Below are 26548 nucleotides of genomic sequence, written 5' to 3' on the forward strand. Positions count from 1 at the left end.
AAAGAAACAGTTGAAATGAGTTTTAATATATTTAATGCAATATATTCCAAATATCATTTCAGAACGTAATTTGCATACAATTGTTACATTATTGGGATATTTTACATTTGTTTTAAATACTAAGTCTTGAAATTCAGTGTGTGTTTTATACTTCCCACAATTTACAATTCAGATCAACCGCATTTCAAATGCATAATCGCCACATGTGGCTAGTTTTTGCTGTATTATATATCACAGTTCTGGGGGACACACCAAGTGATATAAGAATTCTAATGTTCATCACAGTTGTGAAACCAGTTTGTGTTTCTCTTAGCAAATAACCACTGCTTCTTTAGGAACAATATTATGTTAAGCTCTTTGTTCTGAACCCAATAATGTATTTATTTATTTAAGTGGACCTCATTACTGTGCACTTATAAATTTATAGGCTTAGATATTAGAGAGTTAACTGTAGGTATCACCATAGTAAACCACTAAATGCTTCAGCAGATAGCTACTCATATTTAACATTAATACTATACTATTTTTTCTAAACAGTCCATATTAAAATTTCGTTAATTGTCCCAATAATGTCCTTCATGCCAAATCTCTGACTCCCATCCAAAATCCAGTATGGTTATCATGTTGTATTTAGTTGTTATGTTTTCCATTTATTTATTGCTTTGTCCTACAATAACCACAAATAGCTTCAAAATTGTAACACAAGTACCACTCATGACAAAAATCCTTTACAAAATTCATAAAGTTCATGAATCCTTTGCTGTTTTTTTTTGTCTTTAGAATATATGCTACTGGAGGTGTAGAGTTGGAGTACTATTGTTAAAAAATTGCTTGGGTTATTTTTCTTTAGTATGATTATATTATCATTTGATACAGAATTAAGTTCATTGTTTATGTTCAGTAAGAGAGTTTTTCTCCCTGTCCTTATTGATTTATTTTTATATTTTTACTATGCTAAACATTGATATAGATTAAAAAGTCAAGCCTATGTAAAACATATACTCAGATCCCTTCCCTATGTCTTGTACCCAATTCCTAGTCACCTGCTTTAGAAAGCAAATTTATACCACCTGTGATTCTTTTTGCAGAAATAAGCAACTCCATATGTAAATTCTCATCCCCCTCCCTTTTTTCCATTTTAACCATTTTTTTTAAATAGTGAAAGAGAACATATATACAAAAAGCGATAGATTTCAAAATACTAGCAAGTAGTTATAGAACAGATTTCAGAGTTTGGTTTTATTTCCCCTTTTAGAATAAAAGATACCATACTCAATATATTCTTTAGTACCTTGTTCTTTATCACTTAATAATATATCTTGGAAATCACTTCAGGTATCTGTTCATAGAAATCATCTCCATTTATTTTTGTTTTAATTTTTATTGTGGTAATATATATATAACATAAAATCTATTTTAACCTGTAAATTTAAGTATACAATTCAGTGGTATTAATTACATTAACAATGTTGTGCTACAATCACTCTCTTCCATTACCAAAACTTTTCCATCACCCCAGGCAAAAACTGTACCCATTAAACATTAACTCCCCATTACCTAACTTCCTATCCCTGGTAACCTGTATCTGTTTTCTGTCTCTATAAAATGGCATATTTAGTTGTTTCATGAAAGTGAAATCATACAATATAGTTCTTTTTGTGTCAGTTTATTTTACTAAACATGACATCTTCATGGTTCATCCATGCTATAGCCATGTGTCCGAATGGCATTTTTTGTTTGTTTCTTTAGCATTTTTATTATGAAATATAACATGTTCAGAAAGGTATAAATTTCAAAGTACAGTTAAACAAGTAGTTCTAGAGCAAATTTTTTAAGTACAGTATGGGTTACAGTTTCACAATTTCAGGTATTTCCTTATAGCTTTCTAATATACTAGAGACTCACAAGAAATAATAACATAATGATTCAGTAGTCATATTCATTTGCTAAATTCTGTCTTCTCTGTTATAACTCTTCCCTCTCATTTGATCCTTCTCCCAATCTTCTTTAGCATATTTGGGCAATGACCAATCTAACTTCTTCATGTTGAGAATGATGACATTATGGGATAGGGGAATACAGCTAGTTGATGTTCTTGGAGAGACTGGTGTCTCTGGATTTCAGAGCTTGTCTGGCATAGGGACAATCTGGAGGTTTTAAGTTTCTAAAAAATAAACCCAGTGAGTGAAATTACAGAGCCTCAGATAGAACCCTGGTTATTTTTTAGGGTTTTCAGGAATGCTGCCAATTGAGGCTTGGCGTACCAGGGCAGTTTGCAACATCTAGCTGAAGCTTGCATAAGAGTAACATACCAACTAGACTCAAGGCTCTATTTGAACTCTCTTAGCAACTAATACCTATTTTGTTAAATTTCTTTTCTCTCTTTGGTCAGGAAGGCATTATTGATTCCATGATGCCAGGGCCAGGCTTGTCCCTTGGAGTCATGTCCCACGTTGCCAGGGAGATTTACACCCCTGAAAGTCATGTCCCACAAAGGTGGTGGTGGTGGGGTAATAAGTTTACTTGCAGAGTTGGGCTTAGAGAGAGAGACTACATCTGAGCAACCAAAGAGGTTGTCTGGAAGTAACTCCTAGGCATAATTATGGGTAGGCTTTGCTTCCCTGTTACAGAAATAAGTTTTTATAAGAGAAACCTCAAGGTTGAGGACTTGGCCTATTAACTTGTGAATCCCTAATGGTTGAGAGAGTATCAGGAATTTCCCAGGTGAGGAAGTTTAATAGTTCCATATGTTTTCTCCAGTCTTCAACTGACTTTGCCAATATATTTTTTTCATTATGTAGAGAATACTTGATTAGTTTGTATAATCAAACCCATGCCAATACTTTTATATTAACTGCCCAGCACTTACTGTAAAGGATCCTAGATTATAAGCTCTTAAAGCAGTCACGTATATTCAGGAGGTGTAATTGTATATTCTAAATTCTGAGATACTGAGGTGTTTGTACATCATCGGATCTTTCCCAGAAACTTTGGGTATTTATGTGACACCTGAGAGCCAGAGCTCTGACGCTATGAAAGTCAGCAGTACCCCATATAGGAACTGTTTAAAAAGTTGAAAAAGTGATTAGACACTTAGTAGACATGGGAATGAAGCAGATCTGGAGAGGACTAAGAAGACTGGGTAAAGGATGATGGCAACCATAACTTAAAATTTCAACTTCTTTGTGAAATTAAAGGGAGAGCTGTTTATTTGGTGCAAGATTTATATTTGGGTAGTGCATTTCCTAATTTAATTGTATGGTTAGTTTATTTGAACACCAGAAGTACAGGAAGTCTTGAATAGGGCATGAGATATTGTTGTTTTTTCCCAGATTAGTGTGATGCCCTCATAAATCCCAGAGTGATTTGGACAGTGAATAAAGAAGTATTGCAGGTTTCCCCTTGGAGGAATGGGGAGAAAAGGGGGAAGATTCAGTTTCCCCATTTGGAGAATTTCTCATATTCTCGCTAATAGTGGGGACAACCAAATCAATAGGCCCAACCCTCGATCTTGGGGTTTGCCCCTATGAAACTTATTCCTGCAAAGGATAGGCCAAGCCTACTTAAAATTAGGCCTAAGTGTCACACCCACAGAACCTCTTTGGTTGCTCAGATGTAGCCTCTCTGTAAGTCCACATGGCAAGGGAATCCACTGCCCTTCCCTCCTACATGGGGTGTGACTCCCAGGGATGTGAATCTCCCTAGCAACATGGGACATAAAATCCCAGGATGAGCTGCGACCTGGCATCAAGGGATTGGAAAGACCTTCTTGACTAAAAGAGGGAAGAGAGAAATGAGACACAGTGTCAGTGGTTGAGAGATTTGAAATAGAGTTGAGAAGTTATTCTGGAGGTTATTCTTATGCATTATATAGATACCCCTTTTCAGCTTAAGGTGTATTTGGCTGGCTAAAAGGAAGTACCTGAAACTGTAGAGCTGTTCTCCAGTAACTTTGTTTCTTTCTTTCTTTCTTTTTTTTTAAACTTTATTAATTAAAAAAAATTAACAAACAAAACATTAAGATATCATTCCATTCTACATATACAATCACTAATTCTTAATATCATCACATAGTTGCATATTCATAATTTCTTAGAACATTTGCATCGATTTAGAAAAAGAAATAAAAAGACAACAGAAAAATAAAATGATAACAGAGAAAAAAAAGATTATACATACCATACCCCTTACCCATCGCTTTCATTTGCCACTAGCATTTCAAACTAAATTTATTTTAACATTTGTTCCCCCTATTTATTTTTATTCCATATGTTCTACTCTTCTGTTGATATAGTAGCTAAAAGGAGCATCAGACACAAGGTTTTCACATTCACATTGTGAAAGCTATATCATTGTTCAAACATCATCAAGAAACATGGCTACTGGACCACAGCTCTACATTTCCAGGCAGTTCCCTCCAGCCTCTCCGCTACATCTTGAACAACAAGGTAATATCTACTTAATGCATAAGAATAACCTCCAGGATAACCTCTTGACTCTGTTTGGAATCTCTCAGCCATTGACACTTTGTCTCATTTCCCTCTTCCCCCTTTTGGTGGAGAAGTTTTTCTTAATCCCTTGATGCTAAGTCTCAGCTCATTCTAGGGTTTTTCTCAATCTGTTGATGCTGAGTCTCCGTTCATTTCAAGATCTTTGGCCCACGTTGCCAGGAAGGTCCACACCCCTGGGAGTCATGTCCCACGTAGACAGGGGGAGGGTGGTGAGACTGCTCGTCATGCTGGCTGGAGAGAGAGAGGCCACATCTGAGCAACAAAAGAGGCTCTCTTGGGGGTGACACTTAGACCTAAATTTTAAGTAGACTTGACCTATCCTTTGTCGGGTTAAGTTTCATGTGAACAAACCCCAAGACTGGGGGCTCAGCCTATAGCTTTGGTTGTCCACACTGCTTGTGAGAATATCAAGAATTCAATGGGGAATTTGAATTTCTCCCCACTCTCACCATTCCCCGAAGGGGGCTTGCAAATACTTTTCCAGTCACTGATCAAATCGCTCTGGGATTCATCGGGGCATCATGCTGGACAAACCAACAAAATATCATGTTCTACCTGAGATTGCAAGTACTTATGACATTCAATCAAACTACATGAGTTATATTAGGAAATGCTCTAGTCAAAATATAAATTTTGTAACAAACATTTTTTGCTTTAGTCTCATACATAAGCTGACCTTTTAAAATATTAATTATCTATTTTCAGCACCCTGTAATAATGACATTCCTTTGTTCTTCCTCATGCAAAAACATTTTTTAAAATTTGTACATTGTACATTTCACTATTATACATTCTAGGCATTCCTAGATTATACCATCTCGATGTTTACCATCTATCTTTCTTTCTGATTTCATTTATGTCCCCAGCCCTCCTCCCTCTATCATTCTCACAGGCAGCTTCATTCAGTGTTTTAACATAATTACATTACAGTTAGGTAGTATTGTGCTGTCCATTTCTGAGTTTTTATATTCAGTCCTGTTGCACAATCTGTATCCCTTCAGCTCCAGTTACCCAATATCTCACCCTATTTCTATCTCCTGATGGTCTCTGTTACCAAGGAAATATTCCAAGTTTATTCACTAATGTCAGTTCATATCAGTGAGACCATACAGTATTTGTCCTTTTGTTTCTGGCTAATCACACTCAGCATAATGTCCTTAAGGTCTATTCATGTTGTTACATACTTCATAACTTTATTCTGTCTTACAGCTGCATAATATTCCATCTTATATAAATGTCACAGTTTGTTTAGTCAACTGTCTGTTGATGGACATTTTGGCTGTTTCCATCTCTTGGTAATTGTTAATAATGCTGATATAAACATTGGTGTGTAAATGTCCATTTGTGTCCTTGGCCTCGTGTCCTTTGAGTAGAGACAGCATATATATGGGTCCTGTTTTTTAGTCCATTCTGCCAGACTATGTCTTTTGATTGGAGAGTTTAATCCATTAACATTCAGTGTTATTACTGCATGGGTAGTAAGTACTTTCTTCTACTATTTTGCCTTCTGGATTTTATATGTCATATCTAATTTTCCTTCTTTTTACCTTTACTCATAGTCTTCCTTTCTACACTCTTCTCCACACCTCTGTCTTCTGTCTTTGTATCTGTCTCTAGTGTTCCCTTTAGTATTTCTTGCAGAGCTGGTCTCTTGGTCACAAATTCTCTCAGTGATTTTTTGGTCTGAAAATGTTTTAATTTCTCCCTTATTTTTGAAGGACAGTTTGCTGGATATAGAATTCTTGGTTGGCAGTTTTTCTCTTTTAATAATTTAAATGTATCACCCCACTATCTTCTCGCCTCCATGGTTTCTGCTGAGAGATCTACACGTAGTCTTATTGGGCTTCCCTTGTATGTGATGGATTGCTTTTCTCCTGCTGCTTTCAAAATCCTCTCTCTTTGACCTCTGACATTCTGATTATTAAATGTCTTGGAGTATGTCTATTTGGGTCTGTTCTCTTTGGGGTACGCTGCACTTCTTGGATCTGTAATTTTAAGTCTTTCATAAGAGTTGGGAAATTTTCAGTGATAATTTCTTCCATTAGTTTTTCTCCTCCTTTTCCCTTCCCTTCTCTTCTCCTTCTGGGACACCCACAACACGTATATTTGTGCGCTTCATATTGTCTTTCAGTTCCCTGAGTCCCTGCTCATATTTTTCCATTTTTTTTCCCTATAGTTTCTGTTTTTTGTTGGATTTCAGATGTTCTGTTCTCCAGTTTTGAAATCCTATGTTCTTTCTCTCGAAATCTACCATTGTGGTTTTCCATTGTTTTTTCCGTCTCTTCTGCTGTCTTTCATTCCCATAAGTTCTGTGATTTGTTTTTTCAGACGTTCAGTTTCTTCTTTTTGTTCTTTCCTTGCCTTCTTTGTATCCTCCCTCAATTCATTGATTTGGTTTTTGATGAGGTTTTCCATGTCTGTTCGTACATTCCGAATTAATTGTTTCAGCTCCTGTATGTCATTTGAATTGTTGATTTGTTCCTTTGACTGGGCCATATCTTCAATTTTCCTAGTGTGATTTGTTATTTTTTGCTGGCATCTAGGCATTTAATTAACTTAATTAGTTTATTCAGGAGATTGCTTTCACTTCTTTTATCTAGGGTTTTCTTGCTGGATGAATTTGTTGTCTATCTGTTCTTTGACATTCTGTTCAGCTTTATCTGGACCTTTAGCTTAAGTTTTGTTTAACAGAAGAGCATTTTTCAGTTCTTGTTTTCTTGTTTCTTGCCCTGCTTGTGTGGTGCCTCCCCCCCCCCCCCACACACACACTTAGGAGGGTCTACTTAGATATTATAGACCCCAGCCAGATTTTCCCAGACCAAACTGGCCTATCAGGAGGAAAGAGTCACCTGCGTCGGTTTTCCCTGAGGGTGAGACCCAGCAGGTTGAAAGGCTTTCCTGTGAAGTCTCTGGACTTTGTTTTTCTTATCCTGCCCTGTGTGTGGTGCTTGTCTGACTGCAGGTCCCGCCAGCATAAGATGATGTGATACCTTTAACTTTGGCAAACTCTCCCTGCTGGGGGTGTGGTGGAGACAGAGGAGAGGTTGTAGGCTGGTTTTAATGGCTTCAAATTACCAAGCCCTGGTGTCTGAATTCCTTGATGGAGGGATTCCACCTGAGTTGGGCTTCACCCCTCCCCTGGGGAAGGCACAGGATCCAGAAAAGCCCCCAAAAGAGCTCTCTTCTGCCTATGCCTGGGGCAGCTGCAGCCTGAAAAGGCCTGCCGCTGTATCCAGAGGCAATCAAGCCTTTGTAGATACACAGCCACAAAAACCTCTGTTTCTTTTTTTTTTCTTCCCCTTTTTCTGTCATTCCTGCCTCCTTGGCGCCAGGGCAAAAATGAGCACCTCCGCTTTGATCAGGTTCACCTAAGCTGGGGGCCTATTTTTAGTAGTCAGAATTTGTTAATTAGTTCCACAATTGGTGTTTGATTGTGCCCAGTCCCTGCTGCTGGTGAAGCCCTTTCCTTTCCCCTCTGGGAAGCGGCCTGTGGGGGAGGGGTGGTGGCCGCCGCAGCTTTGGGAACTCATGGTTTTGGGGGGTGCTCGCAGCCGGTCCAGCTGGTCCAGACTGTGGTACGCTGTGTGTCTCGTCACTATGGTGGCTTTGGGAGCTGTTCTGTACTGTTTCTGGTTATTTAGTAGTTGTTTTGGAGGATGAACTAAAACGCGCAAGTTGTTAAGCCACCATCTAGACCCGGAAGTCAGTAACTTTGTTTCTTGATGATGATCATATAATGATACAGTTTTCTCTACAATGTGACTGTGTGATTGTGAAAATCTTGTATCTTATGCCCCTTTTAGCTAGGGTATGGACAGATGAGTAAAAAATATGGATAAAAAATTAAACAAATAATAAGGGGAACAAAAGTTAAAACAAATTGTGTAGATGGAAATATAGTGGTCAGTGAGAAGGAGGGGTGAGGGGTATGGTATGTATGAGTTTTTTTTTGGAGTGATGCAAATGTTCAAAAACACGATCATAGTGATGAATACACAACTATGTGATGATATTCTGTTATTGTAGTGTATTAGGTTTATTTTTTTATGTTGGGGTATTCTTGTATACCTGGTATATCCCACTTTGTCATGGTGTATAATTGTTTTAATGTGCTGTTGGACTCTGTTTGCTAGCATTATGTTGAGGATTTTTGCATCTGTATTCAAAAAAGATATTGGTATGTATTTTTCTCTCTGTGACATCCTTATTTGACTTTGGTATGAGGATGATGTTGGCCTTGTTGAATGAATCAGGAATTGTTCCCTTGTCCTCAATTTTTTAGAAGAATTTGATCAGGATTGGTGTTAATTCAATCTGGGATGTTTGGTAAAATTCCCCTGTGAAGCCTTCTGGTTTTTGGCTTTTGTTAGAAGGTTGATTACTAATCCAATCTCTTTACTAATATTTGGTTTGTTGAGATCATCATTTTCTTCTTGAGTCAGTGTAGGTAGTTTGTGTGTTCCTAGAAATTTGTCCATTTCATCTAGGTTATCTAATTGTTTTGGTGTACAGGTAGTTGTTCATAGTATTCTTACAGTCCTTTTATACTTCAGTGGGGTAGGGAGTTGTCATGGTCAGGTTCATGTGTCAACTTGATCAGGTGGTGGTACCTGTTTGTCTGCTTGGGCCTGTCTGTTCCTATGAGGACATTTCATACAATTAAATCATGAGCATGTCGGCTCCATCCACAGCTGATTCCATTTGTAATCAGCCGAGGGGAGTGCCTTCTGCAATGAGTGACGTTTGAGCTAATCAATGGAGGGCTTTTGAGGAGGAGTCGGAAGAAACAGCTTCTCTTCCTGCTTTGGCCAGTGAGCCTCTCCTGTGGAGTTCATCGAGACCCTCCATCAGAATTGTCTGCTTCAAAGCCTGCGCTATGGATTTTGGACTCTACGTTACCACAGTTATGTGAGACACTTTTAAAAATTTTATGTTTATGAATATTTCCTGTTGATTCTGTTTCTGTAGAGAACTGTTACTAATGCAACTTGGTACCAAGAGTGGTCCTTTTATTTTTTTTCTTAATTAATTAATTAATTTTGTATTTATGATACATAACCACATACAAACAAACATTCTTATCATATGATCGTTCTGTTCTTGTTATACAATCAGTAACTCACACTGTCATCACATAGTTGTATATTCATCATCATGATCATTTCTTAGAACATCTGCATCAATTCACAAAAAGCAATAAAAAGAAAACAGAGGGTGGGCCACGGTGGCTCAGTAGGCAAGAATGCTTGCCTGCCATGCCAGAGGACCTGGATTCAATTCCCAGTGCCTGCTCATGTAAAAAAAAAAAACAGAAACAAATTTATACACACCATACCCCTTACCCCTCCCCTTCACTGATCACCAGCATTTCAATCTACTAAATTTATTTTAACATTTGTTCCCCTTATTATTTATTTATTTTTAATCCGTATGTTTTACTCATCTGTCGATAAGGTAGACAAAAGGAGCATGAGACGCAAAGCTCTCACAACCACACAGTCACACTGCGACAGCCATATCATCAAACAATTATCTTCAGGAAGCATGGCCACTGGAGCACAGCTCCACATTTTCAGACAGTTCCCTCCAGCCTCTCCATTACACCTTAACTAAACAGGTGATATCTATTTAATGCGTAAGAATAACCTCCAGGATAACGTCTCAACTCTGTTTGGAATCTCTTAGCCATTGCCACTTTATTTTGTCTCATTTCTCTCTTCCCCCTTTTGGTTGAGAAGGTTTTCTCAATCCCTTGATGCTGAGTCCCAGCTCATTCTAGGATTTCTATCCCACGTTGCCAGGAAGGTCCACACCCCTGGGAGTCCAGTCCCACATAGAAAGGGGAGAGCAGTGAGTTTGCTTGTCGTGTTGGCTGAGGGAGAGAGGCCACATCTGAGCCACAAAAGAGGTTCTCTTGGGGGTGACTCTTAGGCCTAATTTTATTTATTTTTTCTTTTTTTTTAGGCCTAATTTTAAGTAGGCTTAGCCTATCCTTTGTGGGGTTAAGTTTCAAATGAACAAACCCTCAGATTGGGGACTCATTATGGCTTTGTATAGGCTGTATTCCCACTGTTTGTGAGAATATCAAGAATTCTCCACTTGGGAAATTGAGTTTTCGCCCTTTCTTGCCATTCCCCCAAGGGGGCTTTGCAAATACTTTTTTATTCACTGTTCAAATCACTCTGGGATTTATTGGGGCATCACTGTGAACAAACCTACAAAACCTGATGCCCTACTCAACTTTCCATGTACTATGGTGTTCAGTTAAGCTATCTACATAAGTTATATTAGGAAAACCACCAGTCAAAATATAAATTTTGTACCAAATATTTTTTGCTTTAGTCTCTCACGTAGGTTTTTTTTTTTTTTCAGGTGGAATTGATATTTATTATTACAAAAACTTGCTTTTTTTTGAAACTTTTTTTATTAATTAGAAAAAAAAAATTAACAAAACATTTAGGTATCATTCCATTCTACATATACAATCAGTAATTCTTAATACCATCACATAGTTGCATATTCATCATTTCTTAGTACATTTGCCTCGATTTAGAAAAAGAAATAAAAGGACAACAGAAAAAGAAATAAAATGACAATAGAGAAAAAAAAAACTATACGTACCATACCCCTTACCCCTCGCTTTCATTTACCACTATTTCAAACTGAATTTATTCTAACATTTGTTCCCCTTATTATTTATTTTTATTCCATATGTTCTACTCTTCTGTTGATATAGTAGCTAAAAGGAGCATCAGACATAAGGTTTTCACATTTACAGAGTCTCACTGTGAAAGCTATATCATTCTCACATAAGTTTCTAACATATAAATTACCATCTATTTTCAACACCCTGCAGTGTTGACATTCCTTTGTTCCTCCTCATGCAGAAACATTTTTAAATTTGTATATTTAGTCAGTTATCATTATACGCTCTAGGCATTCCTAGATTATATTATCTCAGTCTTTATCGTCTGTCTTTCCTTCTGATTTCATTTTTGACCCCAGGCCTCCTCCTTCTTTCATTCTCACATTCAGCTTCATTCAGTGTTCCACATTGTTGTATTACAGTTAGGTAACATTGTGCTATCCATTTTTGAATTTTTATCATCAGTTCTGTAGCACAATCTGTATCCCTTCAGGTCCAATTAATCAATATCTATCCTATTTGTATCTCCTTATGGTCTCTGTTACCAGCTGAAATTTTCGAAGTTCATTCACTCATGTCAGTTTATATCAGTAAGTCCATACAGTATTTGACCTTTTTTTTCTAGCTAATCTCACTCAGCATAATGTCCTTAAGGTCCATCCACGTTGTTACATATTTCATAACTTTGTTCTGTCTTACAGCTGCATAATATTCCATCATATGTACATACCACAGGTTGTTTACCTACTCGTTGATGGACATTTTGACTGTTTTCATCTCTTTGCAATTGTAAATAATTGTGTTATAAACATTGGTGTAAAAATAACCGTTTGTATCTTTGCCCTCATGTCCTCTGAATAGATACCTAGCAATAGTACTGCTGGGTCATATGGCAGTTCTTTATTTAGCTTCCTGAGAAACCACCAAACTGCCTTCCACAGCGGTTTTTGACATTCCCACCAACAGTGAATAAGTGTGCCTCTTTCTCCACATCCTCTCCAGCACTTGTCATTTTCTGTTTTATTGATAATAGCCATTCTGGTGGGTGTGAGATGATATCTCATTGTGGTTTTGATTTGCATTTCCCTAATAGCCAGGGAAGTTGAGCATCTTTACATGTACCTTTTGGCCATTTGTGTTTCCTCTTTGGAGAAGTGTCTGTTCAAGTCTTTTGCCCATTTTGTAATTGGGTTGTCTGTCTTTTTGTTGTTGAGTTGAACAATCTCTTTATATATACTGGATACTAGACCTTTCTCTGATATATTGTTTCCAAATATTGTCTCTCATTGTTCAGGTAGTCTTTTTACTTTTCTGATGAAGTTCTTTGATGCACAAAAGTGTTTAATTTTGAGACGTTCCCATTTCTTTCTTTCTTTCTTCAATGCTCATGCTTTGGGTGTAAGGTCTAGGAAACCCCCTCCTATTGTAAGATTTATGTTATTTCCCTACATTTTCTTCTAACAGTTTTGTGGTCTTAGATCTAATGTGTAGTAATTAACTTTGATCCATTTTGAGTTAATTTTTGTATAGGGTGTGAAATATGGATCCTCCTTTTTTCTTTTGCATGTGGATATCCAGTTCTCTAGGCTCCATTTATTTATTATTTATTTTTTTATTTTTTAACTTTTTTTATTAATTAAAAAAATTAACAAACAAAACATTTAGATATCATTCCATTCTACATATACAATCAGTAATTCTTAATATCATCACACAGTTGCATATTCATCATTTCTTTTTTTATTAATTAAAAAGTTAACAAAACATTTAGAAATCATTCCATTCTACATGTACAATCAGTAATTCTTAATATCATCACATAGTTGCATATTCATCATTTCTTAGTACATTTGCATCGATTTAGAAAAAGAAATAAAAAGACAACAGAATAACAATTAAAACGATAATAGAGAGAAAAAAAAACCTATACCTCACATGCAGCTTCATTCAATGTTTTAACATAATTGCATTACAATTAGGTAGTATTGTACTGACCATTTCCGAGTTTTTATATCCAGTCCTGTTGCACAGTCTGTATCCCTTCAGCTCCAATTACCCCTTCTCTTTTTTTTTTTTTTTAATTAACGGAAAAAAAGAAATTAACCCAACATTTAGAAATCATACCATTCTACATATGCAATCAGTAATTCTTAACATCATCGCATAGATACATGATCATCGTTTCTTAGTACATTTGCATCGGTTTAGAAGAACTAGTGACACACCCGAAAAAGATATAAAATGTTAATATAGAGAAAAAAATAAAAGTAATAATAGTAAAAGCAAAACAAAACAAAACAAAACAAAAACCTATAGCTCAGATGCAGCTTCATTCAGTGTTTTAACATGATTACTTTACAATTAGGTATTATTGTGCTGTCCATTTTTGAGTTTTTGTATCTAGTCCTGTTGCACAGTCTGTATCCCTTCAGCTCCAATTGCCCATTATCTTACCCTGTTTCTACCTCCTGCTGGACTCTGTTACCAATGACGTATTCCAAATTTATTCTCAAATGTCCGTTCACATCAGCGGGACCATACCGTATTTGTCCTTTAGTTTTTGGCTAGACTCACTCAGCATAATGTTCTCTAGGTCCATCCATGTTATTACATGCTTCATAAGTTTATCCTGTCTTAAAGCTGCATAATATTCCATCGTATGTATATACCACAGTTTGTTTAGCCACACTTCTGTTGATGGAGATTTTGGCTGTTCATCTCTTTGCAATTGTAAATATCGCTGCTATAAACATTGGTGTGCAAATGTCTGTTTGTGTCTTTGCCCTTAAGTCCTTTGAGTAGATTCCCAGCAATGGTATTGCTGGGTCGTATGGCAATTCTATATTCAGCTTTTTGAGGAACCGCCAAACTGCCTTCCACAGTGGTTGCACCATTTGACATTCCCACCAACAGTGGATAATTGTGCCTCTTTCTCCGCATCCTCTCCAGCACTTGTCATTTTCTGTTTTGTTGATAATGGCCATTCTGGTGGGTGTGAGATGATATCTCATTGTGGTTTTGATTTGCATTTCTCTAATGGCCAGGGACATTGAGCATCTCTTCATGTGCCTTTTGGCCATTTGTATTTCCTCTTCTGATAGGTGTCTGTTCAAGTCTTTTTCCCATTTTGTAATTGGGTTGGCTGTCTTTTTGTTGTTGAGTTGAACAATCTCTTTATAAATTCTGGATACTAGACCTTTATCTGATATGTCGTTTCCAAATATTGTCTCCCATTGTGTAGGCTGTCTTTTTACTTTCTTGATGAAGTTCTTTGATGCACAAAAGTGTTTAATTTTGAGGAGCTCCCATTTATTTATTTCCTTCTTCAGTGTTCTTAGGCTCCATTTATTGAAGAGACTGTTCTGTCCCAGGTGAGTTGACTTGACTGCTTTATCAAAGATCAATTGTTCATAGATGAGAGAGAGGGTCTATATCTGAACACTCTGTTCTATTCCATTGTTCAGTATATCTGTCTTTGTGCCAGTACCATGCTGTTTTGACCACTGTAGTTTCCTAATATGCCTTAAAGTCAGTTAATGTGAGTTCTCCAACTTCATTTTTTTTCTCAGGATACTTTTAGCTATTCGGGGCACCCTGGCCTCCAGATGAATTTGGTTATTGGTTTTTCTATTTCTGTAAAGTAAGTTTTTGGGATTTTAATTGGTATTGCACTGAATCTGTGAATCAATTTAGGTAGAACTGACACCATAACTATATTTAGTGTTCCAATCCATGAATATGGTATGCCCTTCAATCCCAGTAGGTCTTCTGTTATTTCTTATAGCAATTTCTTACAGTTTTCTCTGGATAAGTTTTTTGTCTCTTTAGTTAAATTTATTCCTAAATATTTTATTCTTTTGGTTGTAATTGCAAATGAAATTCTTTTCTTGATTTCCCCCTCAGATTGTTCATTACTTGTGTATAGAAACACTACAGACTTTTGAGTGTTGATCTTGTAACCTGCCCCTTTGTTGTACTAATTTATTAGCTCTCATAGTTTTACTGTGGATTTTTCGGGGCTTTTGACATATAGTATCATATCACTTGCAAACAGTGAGAGTTTTACTTCTTCCTTTCCAATTTTGATGCCTTGTATTTTTCTTGTCAGATTGCTCTGGATAGAACTTCTAACACAGTGTTCAACAGCAGTAGTGGCAGTGGACATCCTTATCTTGTTCCTGATCTTAGGGGGAAAGCTTTCAGTTTTTCCCCATTGAGGATGATGTTAGCTATGGGTTTTTCATATATTCCTTTTTTCATGTTGAGGAAGTCCCCTTGTATTCCTTTCCTTTGAAGTGTTTTCAGCAAGAAAAGATGTTGAATTTTGTCAAATGCGTTTTCTGCATCAATTGACATGACCTTGTGGTTTTTCTGCTTTGATTTGTTGATATGGTGAATTACATTAATTGATTTTCTAATGTTGATCCATCCTTGCATACCTGGGGTGAATCCTACATGGTTATGGTGTATAATTCTTTTATTATTCTGTTGGATTTGATTTGCAAGAATTTTGTTGAGGATTTTTGCATCTACATTCATAAGAGAGATTGGTTTTCTTTTTTTGTAATATATTTTTCTGGCTTTGGTATGAGGGTGATGTTGGTTTCATAGAATGAGTTAGGTAGCTTTCCCTCCTCTTCAGTATTTTTGAAGAGTTTGAGCAAGATTGGTGCTAATTCTTTCTTGAACGTTTGGTAGAATTCACACGTGAAGCCATCTGGTCCTGGACTTTTCTTTTTGGGGAGCTTCTTAATGACTTATTCAATTTCTTTACTTGTGATTGGTTTGTTGAGGTCATGTATTTCGTCTTGCATCAAGGTTGGTTGTTCATGCCCTTCTAGAAAGTTGTCCATTTCATGTACATTGTTGTATTTATTAGCATAAAGTTGTTCCTAGTATCCTGTCATTACATTCTTTATTTTTGTGGGGTCAGTGGTTATGTCTCCTCTTCCATTTCTGATCTTATTTATTTGCATCCTCTCTCTTCTTCTTTTTGTCAGTCTTGCTAAGGGCCCATCGATCTTATTGATTTTCTCCTAGAACCAGCTTCTGGTTTTGTTGATTTTTTCAATTGTTTTCATGTTCTCAGTTTCATTTATTTCTGCTCTAGTGTTCATTCTTTCTTTTTTGCTTGTTTTGGGGTTAGTTTGCTGTTCTTTCTCTACTTCTTCCAAGTGGACAGTTAATTCCTCAATTTTTGCCCTTTCTTCTTTTTTGATATAGGCATTTAGGGCAATAAATTTCCCTCTTAGCACTGCCTTTGCTGCATCCCATATGTTTTGATATGTTGTATTTTCATTTTCATTTGCCTCGAGATATTTACTGATTTCTCTTGTAATTTCTTGAGCCAGTTGTTGTTTGAGAGTGTGTTGTTGAGGCTCCATATATTTGTGAATTTTCTGGCACTCTGCCTATTATTGATTTCCACCTTCATTCCTTTTTGATCTGAGAAAGTGTTTTGTATGATTTCAATCTTTTAAAATCTATTGAGACTTGCTTTGTGACCCAGCATATGGTCTATCCTTGAGAATGATCCATGAGCACTTGAGAAAAAGTTGTATTCTGCTATTGTTGGATGTAATTCTATAAGTCTAGCTCATTTATTATATTACTCAAATTCTGTTTCTTTATTGATCCTCTGTCTAGACATTCTGTCCATTGATGAGAGTATGGAATTGAATATCCAACTATTATAATAGATGTGTCAATTTTCTTTTTTCATTGTTTGCCTCATGTATTTAGGAGCATTCTTCTTGGTGCTAAATATTTACAATTGTTATGTCTTCTTGTTGAATTGTTCCGTTTATGAATACATTGTGCCCTTCTTTGTCTCTTTTAACTGTTTTGCATTTGAAGTCTGATTTGTTGGATAATAGTACAGCTGCGCTTGCTCTTTCTGATTGTTATTTACACGAAATATCTTTTACGAACCTTTTACTTTCAACCTATGTTTATCTTTGGGTCTAAGATGCGTTTCCTGTAGACAGCATATAGAGGGGTCCTGTTTTTTAATCCACCCTGCCAGTCTATGTCTTTTGATTGGGGAGTTTAATCCATTAACATTTAGTGTTATTACTGTACGGGCAGTACTTTCTTCTACCATTTTGCCTTTTGGATTTTTTATGTCATATCTAATTTTTCTTCGTGTTACCTTTACCCACAGTCTTCATTTCTACACTATTCTCCAGTCCTTTCTCTCTTGTCTCTTCATATCTGTCTCAAGTTCTTCCTTTAGTATTTCTTTCAGAGGCAGTCTCTTGGTCACAAATTCTCTCAGTGATTTTTTGCCTGAAAATGTTTTAATTTTCCCCTCATTTTTGAAGGTCAGTTTTGTTGGATATAGAATTCTTGGTTGGCAGTTTTTCTCTTTTAGTAATTTAAATATATCATCCCACTGTCTTCTCGCCTCCATGGTTTCTGATGAGAAATCTACACATAGTTTTATTTGGAATCCCTTGTATGTGATGGATTACTTTTCTCTTGCTGCTCTCAAGCTCTCTTTTTCTTTGACCTCTGACATTCTGATTAGTAAGTGTCTTGGAGGACATGTATTTGGATCTATTCTCTTAGGTTTACACTGCACTTCTTGGATCTGTAATTTTAAGTCTTTCATAAGAGTTGGGAAATTTGTAGTGATAGTTTCCTCCATTAGTTTTTCTCCTCCTTTTTCCTTCTGTTCTCCTTCTGGGACACCTACAACATGTATATTTGTGTGCTTCATTTTGTCATTTAATTCCCTGAGTCCCTGCTCATATTTTTCCATTTTTTTCCTATGTTTTCTTTTGCTTGTCAGTTTTCTGATGTTCTGTCCGCCTGTTCAATAATCCTATCTTCTGCCTCTTGAAATCTAACATTGTAGGTTTCCATTATTTTTTTCAGCTCTTCAACTGTGCCTTTCATTCCCTTAAGTTCTGTGATTTGTTTTTTCAGACTTTTGATTTCTTCTTTTTGTTCATTCCTTGCCTTCTTTATATCCTCTCCCAGTTCATTGATTTGATTTTTGAATAGTTTTTCCATGTCTGTTTGTACCTTCTGAATTAACTGTTTCAACTCCTGTATCTCATTTGAATTGTTGTTTTGTTCCTTTGACTTGGCCATATCTTCAATTTTCCTAGTGTGATTTGTTATTTTTTGCTGGCATCTAGGAATTTAATTACCTTAATTACTTTATTCTGGAGATTGTTTTCACTTCTTTTACCCAGGATTTTCTTGCTGGATCAATTTGTTGTCTATCTGTTCTTTGACATTCAGTTCAGCTTATTCTTAGGTTTTGTTTCACAGAGGAGAATTTTTCACTTCTTGTTTTTTTGTTTCTTGCTCTGCCTATGTGGTGCCTTCCTGCCCCTCCATCCCCACCCACACTTAGCAGGATATACTTAGGTATTATACACCCCAGCTGGATTTTCCCAGACCAAACTGGCCTCCTGTCAGGAGGAAAGAGTCACCTGCGTCAGTTTTCCCTGAGGGTGAGACCCAGCAGGTTGACAGACTTTCCTGTGAAGTCTCTGGACTCTGTTTTTCTTATTCTGCCCATTATGTGGCGCTTGTCTGCCTGCAGGTCCCACCATCATAAGATGATGCGGTATCTTTGACTTTGGCAGACTCTCCCTGCTGGAGGCGTGGTGGAGACAGAGGAGAGGTTGTAGGCTGGTTTTAATGGCTTCAAATTACCAAGCCCTGGGGTCTGAATTCCTTGATGGAGGGATTCCACCCGAGTTGGTCCTCACCCCTCCCCTGGGGAAGGCACAGGCTCCAGACAGGCCCTCAAACAAGCTTGCTTCTGCCTATGCCTGGGGCAGTTGCAGCCCGAGAAGCCCTGCCGCTGAATCCAGAGCCAGTCAAGCCTTTGTAGAAACACAGCCACAAAAATCTCTGCTTCCTTTTTTTTTTTCGTTTTTCCGTCAGCCCTGCCCCCTTGGGTCTGGGGCAAAAATGAGCGACCTCCACTTTGACCAAGTTCACCTGAGCTGGGGGCCTATTTTTAGTAGTGAGAATTTGTGAATTAATTCCACACTGAATTCATTGTGCTCAGTCCCTTTTACTGGTAAAATCTGTTTTCTTTCCCCTCTGGGAAGCAGCCTGTGGGGGAGGGGCACTGTCTGCCGTGACTTGGGGAACTCATGGTTCTGGGGGAACTCTCAGCCGGTCCAGCTGGTCCAGATTGGTGTACGCTGTGTGTCCTGTCACTGACATGGCCCCAGGAGCTGTTCTGTATTGTTTCTGGTTATCTAGCAGCTGTTCTGAAGGACGAACCAAAACGCGCACATTGCTAAACTGCCATCTTGGCCCGGAAGTCAGACACTACATTTTAATATTTTAAAATGTTAATTCTGGTATTTATTCTCTGAGATTTCTGTGTCTTGGGTTTGTAACTAGCTGTTGATATGACACAGATTATGTTGGGTATAAGCCCTCCTGTCAAGAAGACCATCCTATTCTCTCTCTAATCCAATTTAGCAAGTAAAGTCACTGCTCTTCCCCTTACATGGGACATCACTCCCAGGGATGTAAATCTCCTTTGCAACATGGAGTAGGACTCCCGGGCTGAGCCAGGACCCAGGATCCTGGGATTGAGAAAGCCCTCTTGACCAATAGGGGAAAGAGAGAAATGAGACAAAGTAAAGTTTCAGTGCCTCGTTTGAACTTAGTGCCCTTACATCTCAAAGTGAAAGTGTAGGATCCTCTCTGGTCTTTTCTGATCATGCATCTTATCTTGTTCTGAGCATATGCACAGAGACTTATGAATTTCCCCCTTTACTGGGATAATTTTCTCAGTATTCCTTTTTCCCAGTAAAAGAGTAGTTTTTCCTTCTGGTCACAGATGTTCTATTGTGTGTCTTCAAGCTGGCAGTCCTTCTCCCCAGGCACTTTGATTGTTTTCTTACAGAGATTTAGCTGCCATGGGAGCTTTTTCTTTGTTTGAACAATTTCTGGGACAGGAGGGACAAAGATAACTGCCCTGGTTCAGATTTTCAGACTACCACCAGACATATGGTTATAGGCATTTATTCACTCCATGATAAGGTTACTCTGCTTGCTCTGGAAATAGGACTGGGGACCCACACTTGCAGTGCAGTCTGGCTTTGTACCAAGCTAGGTGGTGGGGGCTTGGGAAAGGATCACCCATGGCATCATGAGGTTTTCTATCACTTAAAATAGGCTTTTTCCTTTAAATATTTTTATTATAAACAATGAACAAACAAGCAAACATTCTTTTTTTTTTTTCCCTTAAAGTGATGCTTTATTTCCCAGATTTAAAAAGAAGGCAAATATGAAAGCTAATGATATTTTGGTAAAACTGGTATCATGCATTCTGAAGGTATAACAAAAGAGTAACAACCTATTACACTAAAACTCCTACTAAATTCTACTTAACACCTACCTATATTCATGGTATAGATATTACATTTTTAAGAGGTAGTTTCCATTTCTGGCCAAATATTTAAGAGTATTTAATCAAATTTGAATTATTTATGAACTACTAGGCCATGAATTCCTTCCCTCAAAGCTGAAGGAAATCATTTCACACTCTTACTTAACAGACTCAAGAGCCAAGCCAAAGGCTGTTTGTCAAAGTTTTATTTAAGGGCAAGGATCCAGGATGGACTTTAGATCTTGTTGAAAGCAGCAACATCCATGGACTGCACATAATCCTCAAAAGCAGTTATCTGCTCCTCCAGCATATCTGTTCCAACTTTATCATCTTCAACCACACATTGAATCTGAAGTTTTTAAATTCCATATCCCACTGGAACTAGTTTAGAAGAGCCCCAGACCAAGCCATCTGCTTGAATGCTTCTGACGCACTCCTCTAATTTGGCCATATCTGTCTCATCATCCCAAGGTTTCACATCTAGTAAGATGGAAGACTTGGCAACAAGTGCAGGTTTTTTGGCTTTCTTTGACTCACACTGGGCAAGGTGCTCTTCTCTTAGCCGCTTAGCTTCACTTTCCTCTTCATCATCAGATCCAAAAAGGTCAATGTCGTCATCATCTTTACTATCTGTGGCTCCACTTCCTGTGGTGTCTTCCACATTAGTGGGTCCATACTTGCCCAAAGCTTTTTTCACTCCTGGCAGGTTGGCTTTTTCCTTTTCATAAGATTTGATGTGATTATACCAACGTAGGGCATGATACAAGTCGGCGGGAGGTGGGCTGGAGACTGCTTCAAATACTGCCACATCTGCTTGTGACGGCACATATCCCTCGATGTAGCTCCTGTCCGCCAAGTAATCGTTGAGCACCTGGAGGCCAGCTGTGCTTTTCAGGTCTCCGAAACCCATGGCGACAGTTGTATCCGGGAACTGGGCAGCAGCGGAGGTAAAAAGGAGCGCATGCAGTCCAACTGGAGTGCTGAGAGAAAAAAAGGCAAGGAAACATTCTTGACATACATTTTTTTTTTTTTAATTTAAATGTCATTCTGGGGAGAGAATGCACTTGTTTATTATAACTGGATTTCATCTTATTTTACAGAAAATATCTCTTGGGGACATAAGTTTTCAGTCAAAGTAACAGGAACATTTATTGACTGTAAGAATTGAATGTTTATTTAGCTCCCCAAACACTACATTATTTATCTGATCATTGACAACCAGAGCTGAGAGTCTGAGGGGAGTGGGGTGGCCTGTTATCTAGTAAATGAAAGATGTAGGTAAATTCTTCTGAAGAAACAAAAATGAGGGCATTTTTTTGAAGTATTTCACTTTTAAATATGATTGCATTCATTATTTTAGTGATTATCCAGAGATCACTCATCAGAAGACACTAAAGTCCTTAGGATTCCATGCTTAGAACTGCTGTATTTAACTTACACGTATGACTAATGATACTATCATGAAGTTGTATACTTCTGTTCTCAAGAGCAGCTCAGATTAGAGCCCACATTGAGCCCAATGTTTGTTCCTGGAGGTGGCAAGAGTAGGTTGTCATGGAGCTATGGTAGATATCTGCATACTCGTATTTATGTTTTAGGTGAGAGGATATGTTTCTCTTTTGTAAAATTTTAGAATGACGCTATTCTTCAGGTACATTGGTCTGAGAACTTAACAGAGTAGAGCAAGGTGTTCAATAAGGTTTGTTGATAGTGATGAGAGTAGACCCATATTCATATTTTGGTTATGAGACCAGCTGCCAGCATTCACTTAATTCTCCCACAAATCCATTGGCAACTCTTCTCTTCAGTAGGAGTTGTCGTACTGCTTTGTAGCTGATCTCTCTTACAACCGGGAGTGCTTGAATACTGGAATCAGTTCCTTGACAGAAACGTGCTATGTTTCCAACTTTGCAAATGTTATGTGCTCTGTCTTCTTTTTGAACATGAATTTTTTCATTATTATTTCCCTTAGCCTCTCAAAGCATAAGACTGATTGGGGCTTGATCCTTGAATCTTACTTGCTTTTCGATGCTACAAGTAAAATTATATTGTTAAACTAGTTATTGTTAAATTTATGAAGTTTTTGTTGAAAACAGTTACTGCTCAAAAGAGTTTGGGAGATCACTTGAATATAAATGTTTCTGGAACTGGAGTCCACCATTTTATTCTCATAAATGCAAATGTTCCTTATTAGATTTTTTTAAAATTTCAATTTTAATTTAAATGGAAACCTAAGAGAGAGAAAAAGAACTTTTGCTGGATTACCTGCAAATCACCCTTTGATAAAATATTCTGCTATGCCCATTTGTGTGTGTGTGTGTGAGTGCTTACCATTGCTTTCGTTCCAGATAAGATTGTTTTGTTTGTGATTTAGACAGAAATAACCAAAGATCATATACAAATAAAGCATTAGTGAAAAGCTAAGACTGTAAGACATCATGGCGTGCTGTAAAAACGAGGATTTTGCCAGAGTTTGAATGGAAAAGGGTGCTTGTTCCTCACACCTTACTTGAGAGTGTAGATGCAGTACATTCAAAGGCTCTGCCTGTAGCAGTCAGCCTTATCTTCATATTGTAAATGATATATAATTTTAGCACACATTACAATGACGTTGGTAGTCTAAATTTTAGAGGTTGTATAGTTGTATGGTTATTTCGTTGAAAAAGATGTTATAGTTGCACAAAGACTATAAACCTATGAAACTTTGACCTCATTTTATATTTGTGAATTCTTTTTTATGTATGTATATTTTATTAATTTTTAAATTTAAAAAATATAACAGCAAACAAACATAAACATTCCTTTTGTATTATTTTATTTTTTTAAATACCAGAAAACACCAAATAAATGTAAACATTCCTATTTTGATCATTCCATTCTACATATATAATCAGTAATTCACAATATCATCACATAGTTACATATGCATCATCATGATCATTTCTTGGAACATTTGCTTCTATTCAGAAAAAGAAATAAAATGAAAACAGAAAAAAAATTATACATACCATACCACTTACCCCTTCCTTTCATTGATCACCAGCATTTCAAACTAAATTCATTTTAACATTTGTTCCCCCATTATTTAATTTTGTTCCATATGTTCTACTTGTCTGTTGACAAGGTAGACAAAAGAAGCATCAGACACAAGGTTTTCACAATCACACAGTGACGAATGCTATATCATTATACAATCATCTTCAAGAAACATAGCTACTGGAACACAGCTCTACATTTTCAGGCAGTTCCCTCCAGCTTCTCCATTACAATCTTGACTAGCAAGATGATATCTACTTAATGCGTAAGAATAACTTCCGGGATAACCTCTGGACTCTGGAATCTCTCAGCCATTGATATTTTGTCTCATTTCACTCTTCCCCCTTTTGGTCAAGAAGGTTTTCTCAATCCCTTGAGGCTGAGTCTCAGCTCATTCTAGGGTTTTCCTCAATCCCTTGATGCTGAGTCTCAGCTCATTCGAGGATTTCTGTCCCATGTTGCCAGGAAGTTCCACACCCCTGGGAGTCATGTCCCATGTAGACAGGGGGATGATGGTGAGTTTGCTTGTTGTTTTGGCTGGAGAGAGAGGCCACATCTGAGCAACAAAAGAGGTTCTCTTGGGGGTGACTCTTAGGCTTAATTTTAAGTAGACTTGACCTATCCTTTGTGGGATTAAGTTTCATATGAACAAACCTCAAGACTGAGGGCTCAGCCTATAGCTTTGGTTGTCCACACTGCTGGTGAGAATATCAAGAATTCAATTTGGGGAAGTCGAATTTTCCCCCTTTGTCACCATTCCCTGAAGGGGACTTTGCAAATACTTTTCTGCTCACGGATCAAATCACTCTGGGATTTATCGGGGCATCACTCTGGACAAACCAACAAAATCTCATGTCCTACTCAAGGTTCCATGTACTTATAGTGTTCAATTAAACTGTCCACATAAGTTATATTAGGAAATGCACTAGTCAAAATATATGTTTTATACCAAATACACATTTTTTGCTTTAGTCTCACACATTAAGTTGAAATTTTTTTTCTCTCTATTATCGTTTTATTTCTTATTCTGTTGTCTTTTTATTTCTTTTTCTAAATCGATGCAAATGTACTAAGTTGAAATTTTAAAATATTAATTACCATCTGTTTTCAGCACCCTGAAGTAATGACATTCCTTTGTTCTTCCTCATGCAAAAACACAAACATAAACGTTCTTAACATATGATCATTCCTTTCTACATATATAATCAGTAATTCACAATATCATCACATAATTGCATATTCATCATCATGATCATTTCTTAGAACTTTGCATCAATTCAGAAAAAGAAAAAGAAAACAGAAACAAATTCATACATACCATACCCCTTACCGCTTCCTTTCACTGATCACTAGCATTTCAATCTAAATTTATTTTAACATTTGTACCCCGTATTATTTATTTTTATTCTGTATGTTTTACTCATCTTCTGATAAAGTAGATAAAAGGAGCATCAGACACAAGGTTTTCACAATCACACAGTCACACTGTGAAAGCTATATCATTATACAATCATGTTCAAGAAACATGACTACTGGGACACACCTCTACATTTTCAGGCAATTCCCTCCAGCCTCTCCATTACATCTTGACTAACAATTGTGATATCCATTTAATGCTTAAGAATAACTGCCAGGATAACCTCTCGGCTCTGTTCGGAATCTCTCAGCCATTGGTACTTTATTTTGTCTCATTTCTCTCTTCCCGTTTTGGTTGAGAAAGTTTTCTCCATCCCTTGATGCTGAGTGCCAGCTCATTCTAGGATTTCTGTCCCACATTGTCTTTTTAAGAAATATTTTTATTGATGAAACAACATATAAATAAACTTAAAAAAAATACTTGTATTATAAGCAATGAACAAACATGCAAATATCCTTGACATACAAACATTCTTGACATGGTTACAATCAGTGGTTCACAATATCATCACATAGTTGTGTATTCATCACCATGAGCATTTTTTTGAACATTAGCAACTCTCCAACAAAAGAAAGAAAAAAGAAAAACCTTATACTTGACATGCTCCCTAATGCTCCCTTTCATTGACCACTAGTATTTCAGTCTACTCAATTTATAAATAGCCTTTTTCTTGATTTGGCATTTGTCCAGTAACTGCAACCCTTTAACTGTTTTCGGATCTCTAAGAAAGATGGTTCTGTCAATTTTTTTTTTTTTTTTTTTTTTTTTTTATTAATTAGTCAATTTTTGCTTGTTAAAAATTTCTGTGGGGACAAGTAGAATGGTGAACTGTGGTGTATATATAGGATCAAATATTATGCTGTTACAGAATGGAATAAAGTCAGGAGGCACACAACATTGTGAATGAACCTGTGGGAAATTATGTGATACAAAATAAGCCCGGAATAAAGAGAAATATTATATGGTCTCATTTAGAAAATATGAATGATTGAAATTTCTTATAGTGGCCTGATTTAGTCTGGAGCAGTAATTGTTATTTCTAGATTTTGAAAGCCTGTGGTATATATGTATAACCTGGTATTTTCTCGTAACTTTGGGTACCTGTGTGACATCTAAGACTCAGAGCAGTAGTTCTGCAGTTCTGAAGATAAGCACTGCCACATATAACAACTGTTAAAGACAGAGATCAGGCTTCAATTTGAGATAAGAACAAACCTGATTGGGTTGGAACTAAGGTAAATCAGAATACAGAGAGAGAGATCAGGAAAACATTGTCTGTATGTTAGAACTTCACCTAGTATATGAGACCGAAGGAAGAGAGGTTTATTTTGTCCAGAACCTACATTTTCTGTAGCACATAATCTAACTCAACCTGTCTGGATAGATCATTTAAACAACCCAAGTACGTGGAAGCGAGAATGGGAATGAGGGCCTATAATTCTGTATAGCTTATTGTAATGCCTGGATACATCTCACAGTATGTTGAGCAGGTAACTAAGAAGTATTGGCAAAGTCCCTTGAGGAATGGGAGAAAAAATATGGAACATTAAACTTTACCATGGGGA

At 37.0% G+C, this 26548-nt stretch overlaps 1 protein-coding gene and 1 pseudogene across 12 annotated transcripts in view; one reads left to right on the top strand and one right to left on the bottom strand.

The window, feature by feature from the left end:
- Positions 1-26548, top strand: part of ZGRF1 (zinc finger GRF-type containing 1) — a 250677-nt gene that overhangs the window by 37461 nt on the left and 186668 nt on the right. The window lies entirely within an intron of this gene.
- On the bottom strand, positions 20722-21527 carry LOC143668025 (elongation factor 1-beta pseudogene; annotated as a pseudogene).

The sequence above is a fragment of the Tamandua tetradactyla genome, chromosome 24 (genome assembly GCF_023851605.1).
Source record: "Tamandua tetradactyla isolate mTamTet1 chromosome 24, mTamTet1.pri, whole genome shotgun sequence".
Classification (NCBI taxonomy): Eukaryota; Metazoa; Chordata; class Mammalia; order Pilosa; family Myrmecophagidae; genus Tamandua; species Tamandua tetradactyla.